The following is a 7581-nucleotide window of genomic DNA, read 5'->3' as shown; positions in this document are numbered from 1 at the left end:
ATCATAGCGACTCGGACAACGAGGGGTCATTTCTAGCAGGTTTTTAAAAATAAACAGAGCACCTAGCAACACAAAAAACCACAACGAGGCAAACAAAACAAAATGGCGGGAACCTGTCCCTCGCATCCCGGTCATTGGCTCGCCATGCCACAGATAACATAAAGAATAAAAATCACCAGCTTTAGTGAGAGTATAATGATGTTTTTATAGTAATTCCTGTAACTGACTTTACTGTCATTATTTACTTGTTATACGAATTTGTTTAAATAATATAATTTTCATTCCTAGATATTTATCCAAATCAATATAGGTTGGTAACGTAATGCAAGACGAAACGTATTTAGGATGTAAGTAATTTTGCTCTATGTACAGGATGATTATGTGTTTCAAAGCTTTAAAAGAGTGATTATAAAGCTCATTTGTCAGCATTTCTTTAATGCTTTTATACCTTTTTGAAATCACCATATATAAAGTGATCGCTCTGCGAATAACTCCTTCTAGTAATAAAAAGTCTGCAGGGACAGATAGTAGACAATAATTAAATTTAATAATTAATACAAATAAAAAATATAAAGTTAAAATGATTTTTCGTACTACATATCATTAGGTTGTTTATTAATTCTGAAATAAATGATTTAATAATAAGGGTGTACATTAATTTAACAACAACAATAATTTCTTCGATATTTAAAAATGTAGTATATATAATAAAATAAATTATAAAATTCAATAATCTTCTATATCGTCTTTGTCATTCTTCGGAATAGCATTGTAGATTTAGTTTTTTTTTACACTACAGAATAAATATGAATGCACCTCTCGACTTTGAGACAATATTTATTCGACAGGTAATTGCATTCGTGCACTAAAAAGATTAAAACTAAAGAGTATGTATTATACTCAAATAATCAATACGACAATGTTTTTAAATACTGACAGGCAGGCGACATAAATATCACAACAGTTAGACCACTATAAGGCGTGTTATTTTTAAATATTGTTACTATTGCTTACAACCCCCTCCTCTATTATCAATCAAATCAAGATATCACAGATTTGTTTTAATTATCACTTTACTATATTACCACAGATTTAAAATTAAAACAATTCATGGTTTACAAAGAGGAAGTTAAAGTGTTTGTGTGTGTCTGCATGATTGTTGTCATTTCGTGTTTTTCACATGATCAATTATACGTCGCCTGTTCCCTTGATGGCAAAGTATTCAACAAGAGTTATTTATGCACCAAAAAATATAATTAACATTGTCAAGTACTAAAAAGCATTAAAATAAAATATACAAATTAAAGAAATTAACAATTTCATCACTAGTCTAAGTGTTCGCATATATAATAAAGTTTCATATACAAATATACAACACTTTCTTTTTTTATTTTTAAACTTAAAAGGATATAATTAAATTAATCCTATTACAATATTCAAGAATATTTTGTTATTCGAAATGTTGTATACTTGATTAGTTGACTAATTTTCATGGTTTACATTACAATGTATTTATTGGTAAATTTCATTTATAAAGAGCAACAGTTGAATTTTTGATCAGCTTTCAAAGTCGGTGGTAGCTTACTATATTGTTAAAATAATCGACGTTTCAAAAACGCATGTAAATGGCTACTTGAATAAAATTATTTTAAATTTAAATCTATTCGTACTTTATAAATACAGTTATAATTATAAATGTCATTGACGTGTTCCGAATTAAAAAAAAAAAACTTTGCCGCCAATTTTTACATGATTAATAATGACAGGTGCTAATATTAATATTACAAGTAAGTAATCTAACACTATATATTAATTATGACTTAAATATAAACCGATCATGTTCACAGGTCACAGATTAACCTGTGATATGAAAATTATTTACAGATGAATGTTGTTTCGAATTTAAAAAAAAAACTTTACCGCCATTTTTTACACGATTAATAATGACAGGTGCTAATATTAATATTACAAGTATGTAATCTAATACTATATATTAATTATGACTTAAATATAAACCGATTATGTTCACAGGTCACTGGTTAACCTGTGATATGAAAATAAATCCATTTACTGATGATCTATAAACACATGCGGGCCACGGGATTCACCGCGTCTATACTAAACAAGGAAAGCATATATTTTCCTTAACTGTTAAAGATCCTAGGCGAGTTCCTATGCATTTTTTTCCTTAAATGATAAATAGAAGCAATTGATAAGTCGTTATTTCAATTGAGAACAATGAGACACAGAAAATTTGAAATTGTACTAAATGATCCGATGAGACGACATCCTGTCTTAGATATGTATAATCAATTCGAATCCAATAAAGAAAAATTGTAACTCTTTTTAATATAAAACGAGTTTATTTCTTTTCTGGTGCATATATAGATAGTAATTACACTTAAGATTATACATAAATAAATAAGAATATATAATTGTAATTATTTAAGTATAATCGCGCATAAATAATATGTTGTTAAATATATTTTATTATTTATATAAAGAAAGAATCTTTAGATATTTTATTAATTAATAGACTCATATAAATATGTTGTTTTAATCTTGTTTTTTTATCAAATAGGTAGTGAGTTAGCACGTGTTATATTCAGCGGTAAATCATTCTATAATTGCTAATTTTTATTGTTTTAATCTGATAAAATTTTAATTAATCAATAAAGTATAATATAGTATGAAATATTATACAGGAGATACACATGCCTGAGATCACACATGACAAATAATACGATTTATAACAAGAAAACTAATGTAAAATTAGTATTAAACCTATAAAATTTCTTGGCATATTTTTGTAGATATAATCAACACTCCGGACATTCTGACGGCAGTCTATATATAAATACGTAATATTTACTTTATATTAATATCTTAGTTTTTTGAAAATACTTAGCTAGACATGCACGAAAGAATATTTGTTTCATTGTTGATCCTGAAACCATGCGATAATCTTCACAATTTGTTTGTATTTGATGTGTTTGAAGTGATGCTACTAGCCGATTTAGGCTTTGTATAACTTCATCGAAATTGAGTCCGCGAAAACAGAAGGTCCGCAGATTAACACGTTCACTGCGGCTTGAGGTCGATTCAGCCTCATGGTAGACTTTGCACTGGTGCGGCGCGCGTGTTTTCTCTCTAGTGCGGCGGCTGTTTACACTCAACCGTATGAGGTATGACAAAGACAAATATAGCTTTCTTTATGTCTGCGAAGCATTGACTCAATATTGTAAAAAAAAGATTGAAACATGAGGCAGAAAAGGCCTCAACCGCACTACTAGGAAGTTCAGCTTGAGGCTGATTCGACCTCAGCCGCACCAGCTGAAAGTTCTTCAAAATTTGGCCCGCAGTGAACGTGTTAAAAATTCACGCTTGGTGATCGTACCCAAGTTACATTGAGCCATGGAAACGGAAGTAAAGCTAAAAGTAGATTTGCAGAGCATTGCTTTAATGATGAGCGACGGCAACCTTCGCCCATCATTCCTATCGTTTGCTCGCAGGGTGATGAGTGATACTGTTTAAAGGAATAAAACAGTATAGATAAGTAGGTACAAAATAAACTGCACGAATAACTAGTCAATTAATAATAGGAAAAAAAAACTAAAAATAGAATAAGAAAAAAGTAGTATTATATTAAAAAAAGTCAAAACCAAAACAAGAAAACTGTGATATAAAAAAAAGGATAAGTAATAAAATAAAGAATGAAAGAAACGCACCTAGCCACCTAAGAGTAATAAGATGATGGAAGGAAGGCGATGAAAGCAAGAAGGAATGAAAGAACAAAACGAAAGATATTGTGAAGGCAAAAAGGTAAGTACAAAAGAAATTGAGAAGAATGAAAGTGAGTGAAGAATAAAGATAAAAATTTGAAAAACTTATTTGTAAACAAAGATCCTGAACCCAACAAATTAGGGGTACGAGAGGCCTCCAATAGCGGGGGCTATAAAGAAAAAAAAAAGTTTCATTAAAGATGTACGCACGAAGAGGGACTATACAAGTGTAGGTGTATAGTGTACTGAATAAGTTGTGGTGTAAGTTATGTGAAGCGAGGACTACTTGGCGGTTGGGTTAGGTTAGGTTAGGTTAGGTTAGGTTAGGTTAGGTTAGCATCACGGGCCTCTCCAGACCGCCCTAGCTTGAACGCGGGCTGGGCGGACACAGCCTCCGTGTCATGAGTATAAATGTGATAAATGTTGGGGCCATTACAATAGGTGTTTACTTAAGAATTGCTTAGAAAAATTAATAGAGGAAAAAGCGCATAGAAAAAGGTGATTACCTCGTTAACATAAGTGGATGTGTAATTTCTATGACATGTACAATTTTCCTGTTAGTTACGACGCGGTAATAAAAATTATTACGTACTCAGTAATGTTATCAGTTGATTTGTCATGTCTGATAAGAAACTAAACGCTTGATTATGCAAAGTACCTATGAGTTTTAGTACTTAGACTTCATTTGTTCAACAAAGTGCACTGCCCGCTAACCCGCTGATAAATGCGTATACGGCAAACGATGAGAATTACACAACTGCCACCGCCAAATCACTCAACACGTGTTTCACCCCTCCACAGGGCATCTTCAGGAGTTATGTTACACCGTTTTTTTTGCCCCCGCTATTGGGAGCCTCTCGCACCCCCTATCTTGTGTGGGTCAGGGACTATTCAACATTATTTAATTTTTTCACATATTTTTTTATTTTCATTATCGTCTTTCATACATCATCTTCTGTCTTTCCCTTTCGCTCTGTATGTTACACCGATTAGTGCCACTTTGTGTTAGGCCCTTAAATTTCTAGTGGAACCTATTGGAAGCTATCTACATTCAGCGTCTTGCGATGACTGGGTCATATATTCCTCTGTGGATCTTACAATGCACTTTCCGATGCGTGGTTTCTGAAAGCCTTAAGGCTTCAGAGGCCATCTGTTCCGCGTGACTTGTCTACTGCCCCTTCAAGTATTTTTCTTATAAAGGCCCCCCATCTTGGCAGAGAAAGGTTTTTTGCAATTCAATAATTTTTTCACTTCTTTTATATTTTTAACTCAACTTTTTTTCGTCACAATCTCGGTCATACACTTCTGTATTTTTCATCAAAATATCTCACATTCCTCTGGCTTACTAATTATCTTCTATACGTCACTTTTCTTACTTCTCCTTCGCTCCCAAAATATCACAGTAGGATTCCTTGTATATCACAGTGCAATTTAATTCTTGTCTTTGTTTATATACCTCCTATATATCTATCTAGACACATTGTTATTATATAATTTTTGAGTAAATATAAACATTTCTGATCCTCTCCGACACTTACTAGTTTGTATTACTTCCCCGCCCCTTCAACTTGTCGATCTTCTTGGCTAGATGGTATTTTTTAGTTCGTACAGATCTCCTCGTTATTCATTCGATGTCTTAGAATAATCCCAAGCATATTTCTCTCCATAGCTCCTTAAGCCAAGTCCGAAAAAGACCACGTTTCATCACTTTGCACACGTGCTTGTAGTAGAAATTCGTTTTAAAGCTACACATTCTTGATCCGATCATGTAGAGATACCTCCACAAGCATAAATGTTTATTTTTGTTCAGGATATACACATCGATGGCGCTAAACAAGAATTGTTTTTCTAATTATCGAATCTCTTAAAGAAGTTATTATGTTGCTAGTCGAAAATAACATAGAATATTCTTTGCTAAATATCTTTATTCTGGCTTCACTGCACATTAAACAAAATATATGATCATAGTATAAATATTTGAATTTTCTATTGCTTAAATATCCACAATTAAACAAGTGGTTACTGGCTGACAACGCACACCTTTGTTTCAATTACAAATTAAAAAAAAATTGCATTTGTCATCTATATGCGTCAAGAATTAGTCAAATAGGTTATTCCTTTATGAATTGAATTACATCTGGCACGTGAAGGAAAAACTTTAGATTTGAAATATGACTTATGTTATTAAATGGTTAACCAAGTTAACTAAGTTATGTAGAGGAAAATAAGTTTTACTTAGTGATAGACAGACGATTTTCGGAGATTTATTTGAGTTTTTATTGTTGTAACATTAAGGAAAAAGATGATTCGAAATTTGAAATATTTTTTTACGTAAGCATTTACACGCATTTTTTAATTGTCAAATATTTTAACATGACAAGCAATAAGATATCACAGGCTCGGAATGCCTATCTGCTAAGAGCAACAAGAAAATCAACAGTTGCATCGTTTGATTTTTTTTTAAGTTTAATTATGTTATAAAGTATTTTTTGACTTAACTAACATAAGTCGTTATAATTAATTCATATAGAATTTAAAATTTTATTACGAAATATAAATCAAATATTATATTTTATTGAAGTTTTGATCTTATTTGATATTTTGAAAATTTTTCGGACATGTTTTTAAGAATTTTGACACTAAATAATTAATAATTGAACGGCTACAACAATACGACTAATTATTTTTTTTTAGTTAAACCACGGGGAAGGTTCTTCGGACAGAATATAGAATAATTACGAAAAAAATAAACAGTAAAAAACGATCTTTATTGCGTCACAAATTTTAAATCAATTAGAGCAATGATTAACGGAATCTTTGGTGTTCAATTTTATCTGTATTCTACAGACTGCATTTTGGAGAGTGTATAGCGAAATTACACCAAATAATTCTCCTTTCTTCCATCGGTCAATAAGGCGCAAAAAGGCGTAAAAATTGACAAGGTACCCGATAAAAATTCAAATGGAAATTGTCATTTTATTTGGTACAGTACTTATAGCGTCCGAATTCAAATCGAAATTCGAATTTGATTTTGAACGCGCGAGAATGGTTTGACATAAAAATATTGTAGTCGTAGTGGCCAGTAATATGGAGCATAAAGAAACTTCTAGTTGATTAGACAGCACGTATCTATGCCTGTGAAAAAAGGTTGACGAAAAAAGAGTTTGTATGTAATTATTACTTCACGTGTGAGTTATATTCTTTTGGTTGTTTTTAAATTTTCGCTTCTCTCTAAATTCAATATGTTTACCTATACAGGGCCTTTATATTTAGGCCTAAGCCGTCAGTTAATTTGTATGTGTGTTTAATTGGACCACATTGCGTCCAAAATGGCATTTACAGTTTAGTCGGATACAAGGAGCCTGAGGAAAGATGGCGCTAATCCTAAATTTCTTTGAGAACCCGCTCAAGAACTTCGGATTGGACCGCTATATTCTATTATATTTAATGGAATCAGACGTTACCTTGCGGAAGTCCATCCTAAGTAAGAAAAGGACCAATATTTAGCCACTTCCGCACATGCTGTGGTAGTCGTGCAACAAATTACACTGCCCGCCAGGCTCTGATAAATGCGCATGCGGCAAACAATGCGAATCACACAACCGCCACCGCCAAATCACTCAACACGTGTTTCACCCCTCCACGGGGCATCTTCAGGAGTTATGTTACACCGATTAGTGCCAAACACAGTGTGTTGTGTATTATATTACGGGATTGGAGCCGCTTATTTGTTGTTTGCCGAGATGTCGTAGCTTGGTGGTAGAGGACTAAGGCTCGCGATAGTAGGTCACGGGTTTGA

Source organism: Battus philenor, unplaced genomic scaffold (assembly GCF_028537555.1).
Source record: "Battus philenor isolate CCGP_79_NKW_IND1 unplaced genomic scaffold, ilBatPhil1.0.hap1 SCAF_29, whole genome shotgun sequence".
Lineage (NCBI taxonomy): Eukaryota > Metazoa > Arthropoda > Insecta > Lepidoptera > Papilionidae > Battus > Battus philenor.
Note: the sequence above shows the minus strand (reverse complement) of the source record.